Raw genomic sequence first — 18,062 nt, forward strand, 5'->3', positions numbered from 1 at the left:
ACAGGAATTCCCCCCATCCCCCCAACCCTCAATGTAGCAAAGCATTCAAAATTCATTTTCTTTGTGCTGTCTTTTTCCTGTCTGTGCATTTGGATGTGATGTTTGATTTCATGACTCATGATTAAATGTTGATTTATTGGAACATTATTATGTCCTCTGCAACTTTGGTGATTGTCACACTCACCAACAAAAAATTAGGTGGAACCTAATTTTATCATAAATTATGCCACAAGAAAATGCTCAGTTTTGATTGACCCTGTCAGAAATGTACTTTTTTAACAATATCTTTTGACTTTTGTGGCTTTATATTGCAGTAATATACTGTATCATCACACAACATCTCGTTTCCAATATTTTAATTGTCTCATATATCTCCACAGGAGTCAGAATATTAGAAACAGCCCTCAGTTTTAGGCAGCACAGTTTGACAATTTAACTAATTTTAAAACACTTTAAATGATTAGTTGGCTGATTACTTTCCATACAACAGTTGTATAAATCCCCAATTGTCCCAAATCAGGTGACTAGAAGTTTGTGTACGGGCCACGACATTTAGTGTCTAATTATTTAACATTTTACATCTCAATAATAATAATAATAATAATAATAATGGATTATTTTAATGTTATCATTATTTTATCTACAATCTTAACATAGAAAACGAATGACTAACACATATTAACTAGACACGTATATTTTATGTTTCTATTTTTCAAGGTATTTGCATAGCATTGCACTTATTCAGTCCATTTCCACTTTTATTTTTTATTATGATTGCTGAAAAGGAGAATGCAATGTCCATCCACCCATTTTCTTTTTGATTTGTCATCATTAAGATGACGGCAAAGTTTGAGCTTGTCCGAGCTGACCTTGGTCTGAGAGCCAGTCGCATGTAATGATATTTCCACATCTCAAAAATAAGTTTGACATACATTTGAAGTGCGTAACTAACTGAGAGGGCAAATGTCAACTATAAAAAGAACTCATTTCACCTAACACTGACATGACACAATTGTCATTTAAATTTGTGAAGCATTTTGAGCCAACTACTTATCATTTGGGGGGAAAGGAGGGCAAGTAAACATATCTGCTCTCACTGTTGTACATGCATGTGCCCGCCGGGACAAACAAATGTGAAAAAGTGAAAAAAGTATCAAAGCACCGGGTTTGAAGACTATGTACAGCCTGTACCATTTTATGGTTTATAGTTTATTTTCTCTGAAACAAATCAAACTTAGACCAAACCCAATTAATACATTAAACCCACAAATGATTGTTACACGCAATATGAAACATTTGAGTGTTTTATGGCCCTTGAAGGACTTGCTTAAAACTGCCATGGATAAGCGGCTTGGTAAATGGATGGATGTATGGATGGATGGATGGATGGATGGATGGATGGATGGAGGTCATGGTGATAAGGTAGGACAAAGCTGTATGAAAATAAAATCTCAAACTAGAGATCAAGAAGATAAGATTAAACGTTAGGGAGAATTTGTCCTAAAATAATATACACATCAAAAATGGAATTAAAGGTCTGGATGTAGTATTAAATAAGTGTTCAAATCAGTAATCATAGGAGTTGTGCAGTTTCACAATTGAAGGGAATGACATATCAAAACTGCTTCAATATCATAATGGATCCTAATGATCTTGTCACATCAATCCAATTAGCGGCCAAGTGTGACTGGACTTCTTTCGTTCAATGTACTGGACATTTAATCAAATATTTTACATTTTACCCACACCTGCCCACACACGCGCCAACTAACAAAGAACTGGAGGCCTACCTCGCATCATCCTCACTCCTGCAATTGTTGGAGACTTTTGTTCCACTTTCACAAATTCACTTTTTTTTTCTCCCTAAGTCTTCTGATGTGCACTACCTCTTCCTGCTACTCAGTGAGACAGGTTGTGTACACGTTGCAGCCACAGTGCACATCATACGCAAGCGTGCGTACCGTCTATGTGTGTGTGTGTGGGGGGGGGGGGCACTTTCCTTGTCTGTGCGAAGGAGCAAAGATAAAGAAACGGGACTGTCCCCCAAATCTTTTCAAAAAGGGACTTTTTCCTCAAAGCTTTGTTGTTTCAATCCTTCACCCCCTCACACTTGAAAATGTTTTTTATCTTTTGTGGTTTCACTCAGATTGATGTTTGTGGGGGGAAAATGTGACATATTCTCAAAATAGTCCACTACCTTCGAAAGACACACTGATGGAACATTATCTTTTTTTCTTATAAAATCTTACCACAGTGTGAATTCTTCAACATCAATAATAATACTGCACTATAATCTCACTCGTCACCACACTAATTAATTTTTTCTTACGCGGTCCACTTCAAAATATTTTAATACAAATGTGAGAGAACAAAGCTTAATTGAAATCACGTGAAAAATGTTACAGCGGAACCTGCGGAATCAAACGCATTGATGCTAGTCGACTGGTGTCCGGAGTCAAAACAAGATTCATGTTTGTGACTCATTATATTTGGAATAATTAATTCCAGAGTGTTAAAATTTCCCATCATAAAACCTTTAAGTGTACAGGCGATTTATAAAGTAATGTTTTAACATTATTAAATGCTGTACAAGTATTAGCTCAAATGAACCTTGTCTAATAATTAAATAATGAATTCAAAATAATGAAACATACTTTAAGCACACATTTTGCGAGGTAACAGCCATCTCCCTAATGTATGTGTGTATACATGATGGCATGGTATGCGTCTGGTTAGGTGTTGGACTCACAGTTCTGAGGACCGAGGTTCAAATCCCAGCCCCGCCTGTGTGGAGTTTACACGTCCTCCCTGTGCCTGGGTGGGTTTCCTCCCACATTCCAAAAACATGCAGGGTGGGTTGATTGCAGACTAGGTAGGTAGACGTAGGTGCGATTGATTGTGAGTGTGAATTGCTGTTTCTACTGTATATTCTATATGTGCCCAACAATTGGTTGGCAACCATTTCAGGATGTACCACGCCTCTTCCCCGAAGATAGCTGGGATAGCACTCCTGGAACCCTTGTGAGGATAAGCGACTCAGAAAATGGAAGCATGGATGTGTGTGTGTTACATTAACTGTCACAATTATCACATGAATTCAACTACTCAAATGCACGACACCAGCCACAGAAACTCACAAACCGAGCTGTTTGATCACAAACATTGGTCAATGTAGATTCTGAGTCTTACCGAGCCAACGAGAATGGGAACTGAAACAGGATGTGTAACCCTACTAAAATACGATAAGTAACAGCCGTAAAGCTCCCCAACAGGGACTGCCGTACATCATCTAGAACTTCACAACATGAAACATTTAGACACTCGATAGATTTTCATTCTATTTTATACCACTCACGGTGACACTCAGGCTTTTGCACTATTAGCAGTGGTGTGACAAACCTTTTCAATTGGACCAGCACATGATTTAGTTGCAACATTTTTTGAGGAGGTACAGCACTGTAAAGATGTGATATTTGCAAAATAATTTATTGTGATGTTTACCCGCAACAACTTGTGGCAAAAAAAAAACCCACAAAAAACGGGTCAAGTACATTTAAACAAGTAATTTGTTTGATTCAGGGAGGGCAGTTCTTATAGCGAAGGTTCCTAACTCTCCCTCCCTGGGAAAACCATCAATCCAATTTCAATACTGTTTATCCTATTCAGGGTCACAGAGTGTGGGAGAATATCTCAGCTGACTTCAGGCCAAAGAAAAACCATAGCACACCAGTCAGTCGCAGGGAACATATTGACACAGATCCACATTTCCACACTGTCACTGAACCCACGCCGCCCGCATTAAAGTCAGGTGAATGTACCACTATACCATCAGTGACTTTCCTGCGAAAACCACTTAATTTTGAGTATTACAACAACCACATGATTGACATTAAAACCTGGATATGCTTACCATCACTATATCAAATGATTGTTTATGATTATTCACACTACAAATAATAGAACTGATTTACTAGAGGCGATACTGTGGATCAGCTGCTAAAGCGTTGGCCTCACAGTTCTGAAGCCCCAGGTCCCATCCCGGCCCCGCCTGTGTGGAGTTTGCATGTTCTCTCCGTGCCTGTGTGGGTTTTCTCCGGGCACTCCCGTTTCCTCCCACATCCCAAAAGCATGCAACATCAATTGGATACTTTAAATTGCCCCTAGGTGTGATTGTGAGTGCGGCTGTTTGTCTTTATGTGTCCTGCGATTGGCTGGCAACCAGTTCAGGGTGTCCCCCGTCTCTGGCCCGTTGACAGCTGGGATAGGCTCGAGCACTCCCCGCGACCCTCGTGAGGATAAGCGGCAAAGAAAATTGATGGATGGATGGATGGATTTACTAGAAAAGTAAAACAGCAATAACAGCGGCACTCCCAGCATGCTTTGCGGCACAAAGGAGGTCCTAGCATGTAGATCATGATTAAAGTACATGTTTTTTGTCAATTATTTCGTGAGTCATTCTTTTATATTTTATTATTTGCAAGTCATGCTACTCTGTTTGGTGTGGTGTGATCATTTTAGTTTCAATGTGACACTGTGAGTGTGTACAACATTGTCAGTAATGACGTGCCTCCACAGGCAGGGTGTGGGGGAATGTAAGCTTATTGTGCTCACAGATAAGAAACGCGATTGTTTCTTGATTCCATTTTAGTGCCGTCATATGATAGATTGCACACATGTACTCTGTGTTTTTCATGTAGTGGGGCTTTATTGGACAATTTACACAACAGCATTTGCAAATGTTGGAACTCTGTGTATACATAAAATGTCATCTCTCATGTGCCATCTCTTCTGTTCAGAAAAAATCTGTTTAGAAGACAATTTTTGACCTTTACAATTGTGAAAATAAAAAAATAAATAAAAAATTTGGAGACCAAAATCCGTGAACATGGAGGGCCGCGAATGGTGACCTGCAAATGGGCAAGTGTATTGTGATTTAGTTATATTACACATTATTTAGGCCATATGAACCCTTGTATACTTGAAAAACAAAAGGTCATACTTTCTCAAGCTTAAATTTAGAGTTACATGCCGGAGGCTGTAGACTAGTGCTGTGCTCCAAAATGCCAGGCCTCTAATGGAAAAGATGCAGTGAAAAGGAGTAAAAAAAAAAAGAAGTACTGAACATCTGCAACTTAGCTCCAGTAATAGCTGTTGTTCCCACAGAGCATAGACAATACTGTATACAGGATGCTTGTGAGTATTGTTGTATTCTGTTTGTATGTGTAGCTGCTCTGTGTCAGTTAAAGTGCCAATGACGTAACACCTATGCTCATTTGCGTTAGTTCGTCTATGGCGTAACAGACTACATATTAGCGTAAAGCTATCAGACTTTCAGTAAACGTAATTATATGGCTTGGTTGGATATACGTTGTACAATATTTAATTTTAACTTCTATTTTTACAGTAAATTTTAACTGGCAGTATCAAATAAATAGCTTGACGCAAATATGCTTTTCCTTTAATTTGAAAAAAATAGGCAACGAGAGAATGAGAAAAGGTGTGAAGGAAAACTGTTTTACAAAGTTTAAAATATACTAGAGATACAAAACTACTGTTAATTTTTTCATAATGTCTCTCTATATAATTCTTTTTCAACCAGTGGGTCTGGAAACATTTGCTAATGTTGTGAAGAAGGAAGCATGAGAAGCACTTGGTCAATGTCCAAAATATACACCCTCAGTTAAATTCTACACAAAATTATAAAATCATTCATTTTGCAGCTGCACAGAAGTCAGCCGATATAAATAAAACTATTTCTTTTACCCTAGCCCCACCTGACACAGTGGGTGTGTTGAGGGATACTGCAGTTCACGTAGTGTCACCTCTTCGATAAGTCATCCAGGTGTCTTGTGGCAGAATATGTTTAGCTCAAAAGTTGGCAATGGTGATGCTATCACTGTGTTGTGCAGTCAGATGTCAAAGCGTTTGCCGCTTTGCTGATGATGGTGAGTGTGCTTGAGCGTACGTGTTTGTGTGTCTGCGCGTGTTGGGGGCACGTAGCACAGGTGCAGCACACACACACACCCACACACTCCATGTCGCTAATAGCTCAACTCCAACAATGCCACAATGTGCGTATGTGTCGTTATTTTCAGTGAATTTCTAAACAGGTGCAATCGATACCTTCCCTACCTAAGACGTTAACCACATTGCATGCAAAAATATCTAGCACAAGCAAATGTCTGAACCAAACATACACACACACACACGCAAACACACAAACACCCACACACATGCACAGAAACACAAAGTGGAACTTACTCAAATGAGTCTTCTTGGATACAGTTCCTGAAAAAAAACAAGCACACTTAACTTACATTTTGACACTGTGCATTTTCCAAGTTGTTTTAATCGAGAGCATCAACATGACATAGTGTAATGGATAGTGTATACAAAACATGTATTGTACATCATGTCTGTGTATTCACAATTAAAACTGTAATTACATAGATGGTATGAAAAGACGTGCTTTTTTTCTCAATCTGACATGGACTCAGACTCAACTTTTACTCTTGTACAGGGAAGAAAAAAAGTATTTGACCATCCTGCTATATTGCAAGATCTCCCACTTAGAAATCACGGAGGGGTCTGAAATTTTCATTGTCGGTGCATGTGCACTGTGAGAGAGGTCATCTAAAAAGATAAATCCAGAAATCACAATATATGTGTCATGATCCTGATGCTTCAGCACGAGCTGTGCGGCTGCGCTAATTGGGAGGCACACACCTGCTCCTCATGCGGGCTGATCATCCCCTGTATAGATAGGACCCGGTGACGACTGGTCCTCCGCCAGTTCGTTGAGCTTTATGTCCCGTTCCATCACTCTCGTATTCCTGATTGAACCTGTGTGTACCGACCTTCGTCCGTTCTCCGACCAACCTTGTAAGCCTGACTGTTTGATACTTCTGCCTGCGTTGATTGTTTCCCCGTGTACCGACTCCTGCCTGTCCGCTCATCTGCTCTCTTAGCCCGACGTCACAACTACCGCCGCTGCACCGGACTGCCTGCTCGATCCCCGACCTCTGCATACAATAAACGTGTCTCTTCTTGAACTACCTTGCGTCTTCCGAGTTCCTGCATTTGGGTCCTACTCTCGTTTCCGATGGGTCGTGACAGAACGATCTGGCCAATACAGGACCCAGCAGGAAAGACCCGGCGTTGCCGGGACCGACGCAAGGTAGACCGTCTGCCGGAGGACCAAGCCTGTCCGATCCGGGTAGGCTCTCTGATGTCCTCCGCTCCCGTGTCTTACGCTCCGCCAGCGAGGTACGAATACATCCCGAACACGACCCGTCCGGCTCCTCATATTCTTCTGGACTCTGACTTTTCGGAATATGAGGAGGACCACGATTTGTTTGACCGGCTGCCTGAGTACGACTCCGACGACTTTGAGTTTGAATCTCTTTGCCCGGCTTTTCATCCCAGTCAGTTTGCTCCGCCTCCCCGCGTTTCGAGCACCCGAGCGACTTCGCCCTGTAGATCCAAGTACACCTATCGGTACGAGGGACCTCCGCGTGGCGGCCAGAGGAGACGCCCCGGCCGGGCGCTCCCCGGTGCCTCCCGCTGCGCGGCAACTAAGACATTGTCCTCCCACTCCTCGCCGGCAACGGCGAAACCGGCAGACCCGCAGCTGGTGGCGAAGCTTCCAGCCCAGAGGGAGGAGGTGCCGCCAAATCACGAGGCGTTCCGCCGTGAAATGCGGGCAGAGATAGAGCGGCAGAGCGCCGAATTGACGGCTCTCACGGCCCAGGTCCGGCAAGGATGGGCGAACCAGCCGAGCTACGCTGACGTCGCAACGGCGACGGACTCGCTGCTGACTCAGGTTCACCTTGCCGTGGAAACCGACCCACCCCCTTGCCAAGTGCACGCCACAGTGGGAACGGACTCGCTACCTCAAGTGCACGTCGCAGTTTTGGCTGTTCCGAGCAGAGTTCACGTGGCAGTCGGAACTGACCCGCTCCCGAGACACGCCCACGTGTCAGTTTCGACTGACTCTCCGCCTACTCAGGTTCACGTTGCCCTGGAAACGGATTCGCCACTGCGCCACGCCCACGTTGCTGTTTCAACGGATGCACTGCAAGCTCACGTGACAGTGGGGACCGACCCGATGCCGCCTCAAGTTGCTGTCCAGGAGGTGGCGACGTCTCCACAGCTGCCTCTCGTCCGTGCTCTGGAGTGGCAGTGGCGACCGGCCCTCGGACGCTCCACACTCCTGCTCTGTCGGCGACGGGCACGCCCTCACGTTCCTGTCCAGGAGGCGGCGATGGGGTCGCTGCCTTCTCGGGTTCCTGTCCAGGAGGGGGCGGCGACGGGGTCGCTGCCTTCTCGGGTTCCTGTCCAGGAGGGGGCGGCGACGGGGTTGCTGTCCTGGAGGGGGCGGCGACGGGCGCCGCCTTCTCGCTTTGCTGTCCAGGAGGGGGCGGTACTGGCGCCGCCTACTCACGTTCCTGTCCAGGAGGAGCTGGGGAGTTCTGTGGAGCCACCCTGGAGCTGGAGAGACTACGGGAGGGTGGTGGTCATTGCTCTGGTCCTTCTCCCCATCATCCTATTCGCTCCAGATGGCTCCCAGCCGCTTCCTGACAAAGCCTCGGTGGCGACCAGTCCCTGGTCGTCTCGCAACCACGGCGTGGGAGGTTCTCATCCAGAGCAGTTGCCTGCCTCGTTCTGGTTCCTGCCTCGCCGTTTGGTTCCTCACAGAGGTCGTCCGCCCGAATCGCCCTGTGGGTTCCCTGGTGCTTGGCGTCCGGGTCGTCCTCCTGACCTGTCCACCTGGACGCCTCGTGTTTGGTGGCCTGGATGGCCACCAGTCTGGGGTTCAGGGGGGGGGCGTGCCCTCCTCCGGACCCCCTTCCGCCCACCCCTGCCTGTGTTAATTACTGTCTGTTTTTTCGTTTAGGCATGTCTGGGAGCCGTGCCTTTGAGGGGGGGGGGGTACTGTCATGATCCTGCCGCTTCAGCACGAGCTGTGCGGGTGCCCGTGCGGCTGCGCTAATTGGGAGGCACACACCTGCGCCTCATGCGGGCTGATCATCCCCTGTATATATAGGACCCGGTGACGACTGGTCCTCCGCCAGTTCGTTGAGCTTTATGTCCCGTTCCAGCACTCTCGTATTCCTGATTGAACCTGTGTGTACCGACCTTCGTCCGTTCTCCGACCAACCTTGTAAGCCTGACTGCTTGATACTTCTGCCTGCGTTGATTGTTTCCCCGTGTACCGACTCCTGCCTGTCCGCTCATCTGTTCTCTTTGCCCGACGTCACAACTACCGCTGCTGCACCGGACTGCCTGCTCGATCCCCGACCTCTGCATACAATAAACGTGTCTCTTCTTGAACTACCTTGCGTCTTCCGAGTTCCTGCATTTGGGTCCTACTCTCATTTCCGATGGGTCGTGACAATATGATTTTTTTAACGATTTATTTGTGTGATACAGCTGCAAATAAGTATTTGAACACCTGTCTATCAGTTAGAATTCCGACCCTCAAAGACCTGTTAGTCCCCTTTTAAAAGTCCACCTCCACTCCATGTATTATCCTGAATCAGATGCACCTGTGTGAGGTTGTGAGCTGCATAAAGACGCATGTCCACCCCATACAATCAGTAAGACACAAACTTGTAACATGGCCAAGACCAAAGAGCTGTCCAAAGACACCAGACACAAAATTGTACAACTCCACATGGCTGGAAAGGGCTACAGAGAAATTGCCGAGCAGCTTGGTGAAAAAAGGTCCATTGTTGAGCAATTATTAGAAAATGGAAGAAGCTAAACATGATGGTCAATCTCAATCAGAGTGGAGCCCCATGAAAGATATCACCTCATGGGGTCTCAACGATACTGAGAAAGGTGAGGAATCAGTCCAGGACTACACAACAGGACTTGCTCAATGACCTGAAAAGTGCTAGGACCACAGTTTCCATGGTGACTGTTGGTAATACACTAAGATGTCATGGTTTGAAACCATGCATGGCACGGAAGGTTCCCCTGCTTAAACCAGCACATGTCAAGGCCCGTCTAAAGTTTGCCATTGACCATTCGGATGATACAGAGGAGTCACGGGAGAAGGTTTTGTGGTCAGATGAGACGAAAATGGAACTTTTTGGTCATAATTCCACTAACCATGTTTGGAGGAAGACGAATCATCAGTTCCATTCCAAGAACACCATGCCTACTGTCAATCATGGGGGTGGTAGCATCATGCTTTGGGGGTGTTTTTCTGCACATGGGACTGGACGACTGCACTATATTAAGGAGAGTATGTATTATGAGATTTGGGGGAACAACCTCTTTCCCTCAGTCAGAGCATTGAAGATGGGTCATGGCTGGGGCTTTCAACATGACATTGACCCGAAGCACACAGCCAGGAAAACCAAGGAGTGGCTCCGTAAGAAGCATTTCAAGGTTGTGGCTTGGCTTAGCCAGTCTCCAGACCTAAACCCAATAAAAAATCTTTGGAGGGAGCTGAAACTCCGTGTTTTTCAATGACAGCCCAGAAACCTGAGTGGGCCAAAATCCCTCCTACAGTGTGTGCAAACCTGGTGAACAACTACAGGAAACGTTTGACCTGTGTCATTGCAAACAAAGGCTACTGTACCAAATATTAACATTGGTTTTCTCAGGTGTTGACATGCTCATTTGCAGCTGTATCACACAAATAAATCGTTAAAAAAAAATCATACATTGTGATTTCTGGATTTTTCTTTTCAGATTATCTCTTTCACTGTATGTCATTGTCCTGCACCTACAATGAAAATTTGAGATCCCTCCATGATTTCTAAGTGGGAGAACTTTCACACACAGTTCTTACATTATAACTTGCAGTTAGTCATCCACCTATGACGTTGCCTGGAGTTGAATGGGTTTTCTGTTATTTGGTTTCCAATGTACGTACCGTGTTGTGATCCCAAGTGCTCCACGTAGCAAGGCAGTAGGTTAGCAAGGCACCAGTGAAGCGGATGGGATCCGACTGGCCCCTTGACAGCTCGCCACCACAATGGTACTAAGGCCGTCAGCCTCACAGGTGTTGCAAAAAAAATCATCTAGGGGCCATGTTGCACCCTTAATTAACTGTCTCTGGAATTTCAACGGAAGCGGCACAGTGGAGCAGCTGTTGGGCATTGTCCTCACAGTTCTGAGCAGCAGATTTCAAACCCTAGCCCTGCCTGTGTGGAGTTTGCCTGTTTTACCCGGGCACTCCGGTTTCCTCACACATCCCAAAAACAAACTCACCCACTTGGGGCAGGATCTCATTCCCGACCTGGGGCTCTCTGCCGCCAGAGAACATGTAATGGCCATCACTGGGAACTTTCTTTTTCTGACTCGTGTACATATTTGGTTGAAAGTTTTATATTTTTTTGTAGATTTTCTAATTCAATTTTTAATATTTTTTGTAGACCTTGTAAATGTGAGCTCCTATCAGAATAAATGTTTTTCTTCGATTTAATGAATGACATTAGTCAAAATGTGTATATGACATGGTTCACGGTTGACATCTATCCATTTTGTCCCTCAAACCCAAAAACCAGTTTGAACACCAAAACCGCAAATGACAAGATTTAAATTTGCTGACAAGTGTGACTTAGTTGCTAGTTATCTTTTTGTGACGTAGTTAGATGTTTTAAAGCACAGTAAAGAGACTGTATTTGAATGTGCGTTTCGAGTGTCTCAATAACTCATACGACAAAGCTGCATGCTAAGGACTGGAGCCAGAAATTGCCATAGGATGACAATATTGAGCAGATGCAGTCATACGGACCAATCGGGCTCAAGCTGTTCCCTATATTTAAATTTCAGAAGACAAGTTTAACCTCATTTTCACGTCACAAAAAAACGACAAATCCGACTGTCTAAAATGATGGGCAGAAAAGAACAACTCGAATAGCTTTAAAAAGGGGATATTTGGAATTTCCAACCAGTATCATCATCCATCCATCCATCCATTGTGTTACACCATTAATGTATGTGTTTATCTACATTCTTAATCTAAATACATGCATACACACACACACACACACACACATACAATGTCATGTTATTATAACAGCTCCGAAAAATGAATTTAAATGTAAAACACGCCATATAGCAGCACAATTAGCCAAAGTTGCATTGCCGTTTCCGTTTGACGCATTTGCCGTTTGTACGGATGAATGCATATGTTGGAACTAATCGTGACACTGAAAAAACATACAACGGTGAGTATGAATACTGCAGTTGTATACATATATTTTGGCACGTATAACACGCATCGGTTTTCCCATTCGCATTCATGTCTGTAATATCAAATCGCTTCCATCAGCTGCGATGGCCGAGTGGTTAAGGCGTTGGACTTGAAATCCAATGGGATCTTCCCGCGCAGGTTCGAACCCTGCTCGCAGCGGTCGAACGCACTCCAAGAGGATTTGTGTTTTGTACATCTTTTACCAAATTAACCTATAGCATTTGCCTCTGTCCCCTACACACACACACACACACAAAATACATAGAATCCTGTGGAAACGGCCACTCTCTAAATTTTATTTCACCGTTGGTACGTTGCGTAACGGCACAGCAGACTACAGTACTGACGACATCTAAACCCGGTGAGTGGGTTAAGACATTTGCATCAATATAAAACACACACACACACCACACACACACACACACACACACACACACACACACACGAAAGGCACAGAATTGACCCAAAGAAACCCAAATACATTAAACAGAAAACAACATCAGCTCACAAAATTGTAGAATACTATTCAAGGAACATGGCAAATCTCTCTCTCTCTCTCTCTCTCTCTCTCTCTCTCTTTCTCTCTCTCTCTCTCTCCTCTCTCTCTCTCTCTCTCTCTCTTTTTTTTTTTTTTTTTTTTTACAACTGAGGGAGATCATAACATTGATCTAAACTGAGTATAATTCTGACACTACTGCAATGACCGACTCACTCCACATTCATTATTCCCTAATGTTTACATAACCTCTATAAGCTTAGCAGATTTTCATTGCTTGTTTGAGTAGCAACTATTCATGATGCCTCCAAGGGCACCTCGGAAAAACGTTATAACATGCTACAAATACATTGAATTACTTGTATTTTTTTCTAATGGCTGGAAAAGTGTGTGTGTGTGGGGGGGCGTGACTGAAGGAATAGCTTCAGTCTACCCCTATAGAGCTCGTGCACCTACATCATAAAATCAAGTGACTATTGTTTGCCGTCGCCATATTGCAGTCAAACAAAGCATTCTTCAATGCTAAGTCGATTGGAGACGACACAGAAATACGTCTTATAGCACGACGCCCAGAAAGTTTTGTCCCATACCGTTAAACATTTAGAAGGTGATAATAAAGTAAGGTACATGGAAAAATGAGAGACACTTGGCATAGAAGATTCATTTTCAATGCCGAAGTCGATGTTTTCGCTGTGTTATATGTGATATATTGTGTAACAAATAGACGAGGTGTATTTCAAAGCATTCAATCTTTACTTCTACGTTGTAGAACACGTACCAGCAAACCGCTCTCTGGTTACTTCCGCATCTCCCCCTGCTCCACTTGCTGCCAAGTGTACATGAAATCTTTGCTTGAAACACTTCCAGTCATCTGCAAGACTACCAGTCAGCTGCATAGCGTTAGGTGGATTGATTTTATCCATGATCGTACGTGAGGTACTGGAATTCCATGGCTTTTTGTTGTTGGTTAATTTCCAATTCGGGCACAAGATCCTTTTCTGCTTCTCCAATCTGTTGCCAAGTGGCGGAAAAGTGAAGGAGAGGACGGCTAATAATTTGAGATTGAGAAGAATAATTCCTGCCTACAATGAAATGATTGCTAAATAGGCACCATCCATCCCGATTAATTGCCAAAATCCATCGATCTTTTCTGATCTTTTCAGATGGTATTCTATAGAATGATCTATTTGAAGAACTGTCTTGTCTATTGTGACAACCAACAGCACAATAGGTCTCGGGCATTGTGAAAAATCTGTTCCGGTTCAGCGACTCCTGCACTGCCGAGCAGCTTTGTTTTACCGGCAATATGGCGCGGTGAAAAAGGTGACATCACATGCACGAGCTCTTTATTCCATCACTGTGTGGAATTTTAAAGAACACAATGTTTTCCGGGATTTTTTAGAACAACTTTTCCCATAGAAAACAATAATAAACTCACCATCAAAATAAACTTTATTACCATCTTTCCCAATGTTTCAAGCAATTACTTAAACTAAAAAAAAAAAAAAACAAAACAAAACATGATCCCCAGAGAATGCATGATCCAGGCATAGAGTTTTTGGAAGTTTAAAAGACTTGCTGTGGGTCCATGCGACTAGGCTCCACCACTCTTGTAACACTTGTGAGCATAAGCAGCTAAGAAAATGGATGTATGAATGGATGGATGGCAACTCGAGTGTCAAAGAAGCTAACTACTTGACAGTAAAACAACAAATTCCATACTCGTTACCTTTGAAGAGGGTAACAAATACCATAGATTATGGACAACAAACTACAATTTTTTTTTCTGGAGATTAAATCCAGTTTATGTGGATTTTGTCAATCCCAGCAGCATCACATCCTCATCTATTCTTCTCTTCATTTCACCAAAAGGGCGTTCCCTCTTCAACTTTTTCAATCAGCTGCAAGTTTTAACTGTTCATTCTGTTTTCTCTCACATTTTCAAGATGTAATATGTGAAATTTATGAAGCACTGCGGTTTATGTGAGAAGTTTTTGTTTTTGTTTTTTTATTCATTTAGTTGTCATGTCATACAGTATATACCAGTGCGCTCAAATAACTGAATTCCATGGTGCACAAGAGGGTGGTTACCGCATGTGCCTAGAAGGTGATTCCGATTATGTTAAAACAGCAATCCTTGATTTGCGGTGTACAGTCTGTTTTTCTATCATTAATGCTGTTGCTATCTTCTTTCCCAACACTGATAACCTTCAAAAACAAACAAAAAGAAAAACATACTTGTTCACTGAGGTTTTTCAAGCATATTTTTCCCCCAAATGATGGGGTTTCTCAGGAATACAAATTTTAGAGCCTTCAGATTCAGAGTAGTGCAAATTTCATCCTTGAGTGGAACTTTCATTTTTCAATCAGTTGGATATGTTGGGATTACACCACAAAAGGAACAAATTCATACACATGCAAGTATAATGTCATTGGAGATATTCAAGAGAAAGATGGATGGGAAAGCACAACAGTCCTGTGTTAGTGCCTTGGTCTAGGGCACAGCAACAGAGCTCTGTAAGGAAACTAACATCCATTTATTTTTGACAACAGTGAGAAGTGTCCATTCAGCTGCCTGATTCTTACTTGGACCAAATGTGTGTGACTTGCAGCTTGAAACTTGCATGGGAAGATCGGATTGGAGTTCATGTGTAACAACACCTTAAAGATCAACTGACACGCCTATATACATTTTAAAATAGATATTGTTATAAAAACTACATATAATGTAAATCCATCCATCCATTTTCTTTGCCACTTATCCTCACGAGGGTCGCGGGGAGTGCAGGAGCCATTCCCAGCTGTCAACGGGCAGGAGTCAGCATACACACTGAACTGGTTGCCAGCCAATCGGAGGGCACATGGAGATAAATAGATGCACTCACAATCACACGTAGGGGAAATTTAGAGTGTCCAAATAATGTTGCATGTTTATGGGATGAAACCAGAGTGCCCGGATCAAACCCACGCAGGCACAGGGAGAACATGCAAACTTCACACAGGTAGGGCCAGGATTGAACCCAGGTCGTCAGAACTGTGAGGCTAACGCTTTACCAGATGAGCCACTGTCACGTACATATACAACATATAACACTTCAGTGTCTATATGGAAAAAAAAAAAGAGCGTGTTATGCGGAAAGTTGCGGAAGTCTCACTCGACATCCCAGTGGTAGCCATATTGCCTGCTACGTCATTGAAAGCTGTAACATTGGGACAGCCGCCATTGAAAAAAGGGTCTGCCACCTGCTATGGGAGACAAACAACTGAGATTTTTGGACTTTTCCGACACCCCTTCTGACACGGAAGCTCTTTTCGAAGAAGAGAACATCTCACAATCGAGTGAAGTGGCCGGGGCAATATTACCCTATCGTTTTGAGCCATATTTAGATGATATGCAGATCACTTCTAACTAACAACAGACTTCCCGAGAGTATGTATGACAGTATGTAGCGTACTCAGGGGGACCCATGCCGGCCGAAGTAACTGGCCGGTGGGGGGAGAGCTCCTTTCTCCTCCCGCATGTGGCCAAACCGCCTGATCCACCTCTGTGGCGGTGATAATCGACAACAGCGGCGGTCGCGAGCAATGAACAACACCGCGGCTACGAGCAACGACAATGCCACCACCGCACACAGACACATTTAGCACCCGACTTATATACTTTGTTAAAGTATGACGACGCAGATCTTTTGTTACTTCTGAGAGGATTAGGTTGTCCCCCCCCAATTATTATTATTTATAATAGCTCTATAATCTGTCTTTTAGAAGGCACGAAGCTCCTGTCCTTTGCCCCTGTGCAATCCATCTTTCACGAGTGAATGTCACGCTGAGTGAATTCATAGTGAATCTGTCACGTCCCATCGGAAACGAGAGTAGGACCCAAATGCAGGAACTCGGAAGACGCAAGGTAGTTCAAGAAGAGACACGTTTATTGTATGCCGAGGTCTGGGATTGAGCAGGCAGTCCAGTGCAGCAGCGGTAGTTGTGACGTCGGGCGAAGACAACAGATGAGTGGACAGGCAGGAGTCGGTACACGGGGAAACAATCAACGCAGGCAGAAGTATCACAGAGTCAGGCTTACAAGGTTGGTTGGAGAACGGACGAAGGTCGGTACACACAGGATCAATCAGGAATACGAGAGTGCTGGAACGGGACATAAAGCTCAACGAACTGGCGGAGGACCAGTCGTCACCGGGTCCTATATATACAGGGGATGATCAGCCCGCATGAGGAGCAGGTGTGTGCCTCCCAATTAGCGCAGCCGCGCGGGCACCTGCACAGCTCGTGCTGAAGCGGCAGGATCATGACAGTAGCCCCCCCCCCCTCAAAGGCACGGCTCCCAGACGTGCCTAAACGAAAAAACAGACTAATTAACACAGGCAGGGGTGGGCGGAAGGGGGTCCGGAGGAGGGCACGCCCCCCCCTGAACCACAGACTGGTGGCCATCCAGGCCACCAAACACGAGGCGTCTGGGTGGACAGGTCAGGAGGACGACCCGGACGCCAAGCACCAGGGTCCCCACGGGGCGACTCGGGCGGACGACCTCTGTGAGGAACCAAACGGCGAGGCAGGAACCAGAACGAGGCAGGCAACTGCTCTGGATGAGAACCTCCCACGCCGTGGTTGCGAGACGACCAGGGACTGGTCGCCACCGAGGCTTGGTCAGGAAGCGGCTGGGAGCCATCTGGAGCGAATAGGATGATGGAAAGAAGGACCAGAGCAATGACCATCACCCTCCCGTAGTCTCTCCAGCTCCAGGGTGGCTCCACAGAACTCCTCAGCTCCTCCTGGACAGGAACGTGAGAAGGCGGCGCCAGTACCGCCCCCTCCTGGACAGCAACTTGAGAAGGCGGCGCCAGTACCGCCCCCTCCTGGACAGGAACGAGAGAAGGCAGTGGCGCCAGTACCGCCGCCTCCTGGACAGGAACGAGAGAAGGCGGCAACAGCATCACCAACTCCACCTCCTCCTGGACGGGAGCGTGAGGTGGCTGGGGAACTGTCGCCACCTCCTGGAGAGGAACGTGAGGCGGCTGGGGAACTGTCGCCACCTCCTGGACAGGAACGTGAGGGCGTGCCCGTCGCCGGCAGAGCAGGAACGGGGAGCGACCGCGGGCCGGTCGCCACTGCCATTCCAGAGCACGGACGAGAACCGGCTGTGGAGACGTCGCCACCTCCTGGACAGCAACGTGAGGCGGCATCGGGTCGGTCCCCACTGCCACGTGAGCTTGCAGTGCATCCGATGAAACAGCAACGTGGGCGTAGCGCGGTGGCGAATCAGTTTCCAGGGCAACGTGAACCTGAGTAGGCGGAGAGTCAGTCGAAACTGACGTGGGCGTGTCTCGGGAGCGGGTC

At 45.2% G+C, this 18,062-nt stretch overlaps 1 non-coding gene across 1 annotated transcript; it reads left to right on the forward strand.

Annotated features, from left to right (window-relative positions):
* The first annotated feature begins 12,291 nt into the window (after positions 1-12,291).
* On the forward strand, positions 12,292-12,373 carry trnas-uga (transfer RNA serine (anticodon UGA)). The gene has a single exon. It is a non-coding gene; the product is annotated as a tRNA-Ser (tRNA).
* The last annotated feature ends 5,689 nt before the right edge of the window (positions 12,374-18,062 follow it).

Source organism: Syngnathoides biaculeatus, chromosome 5 (assembly GCF_019802595.1).
Source record: "Syngnathoides biaculeatus isolate LvHL_M chromosome 5, ASM1980259v1, whole genome shotgun sequence".
Taxonomy (NCBI): domain Eukaryota; kingdom Metazoa; phylum Chordata; class Actinopteri; order Syngnathiformes; family Syngnathidae; genus Syngnathoides; species Syngnathoides biaculeatus.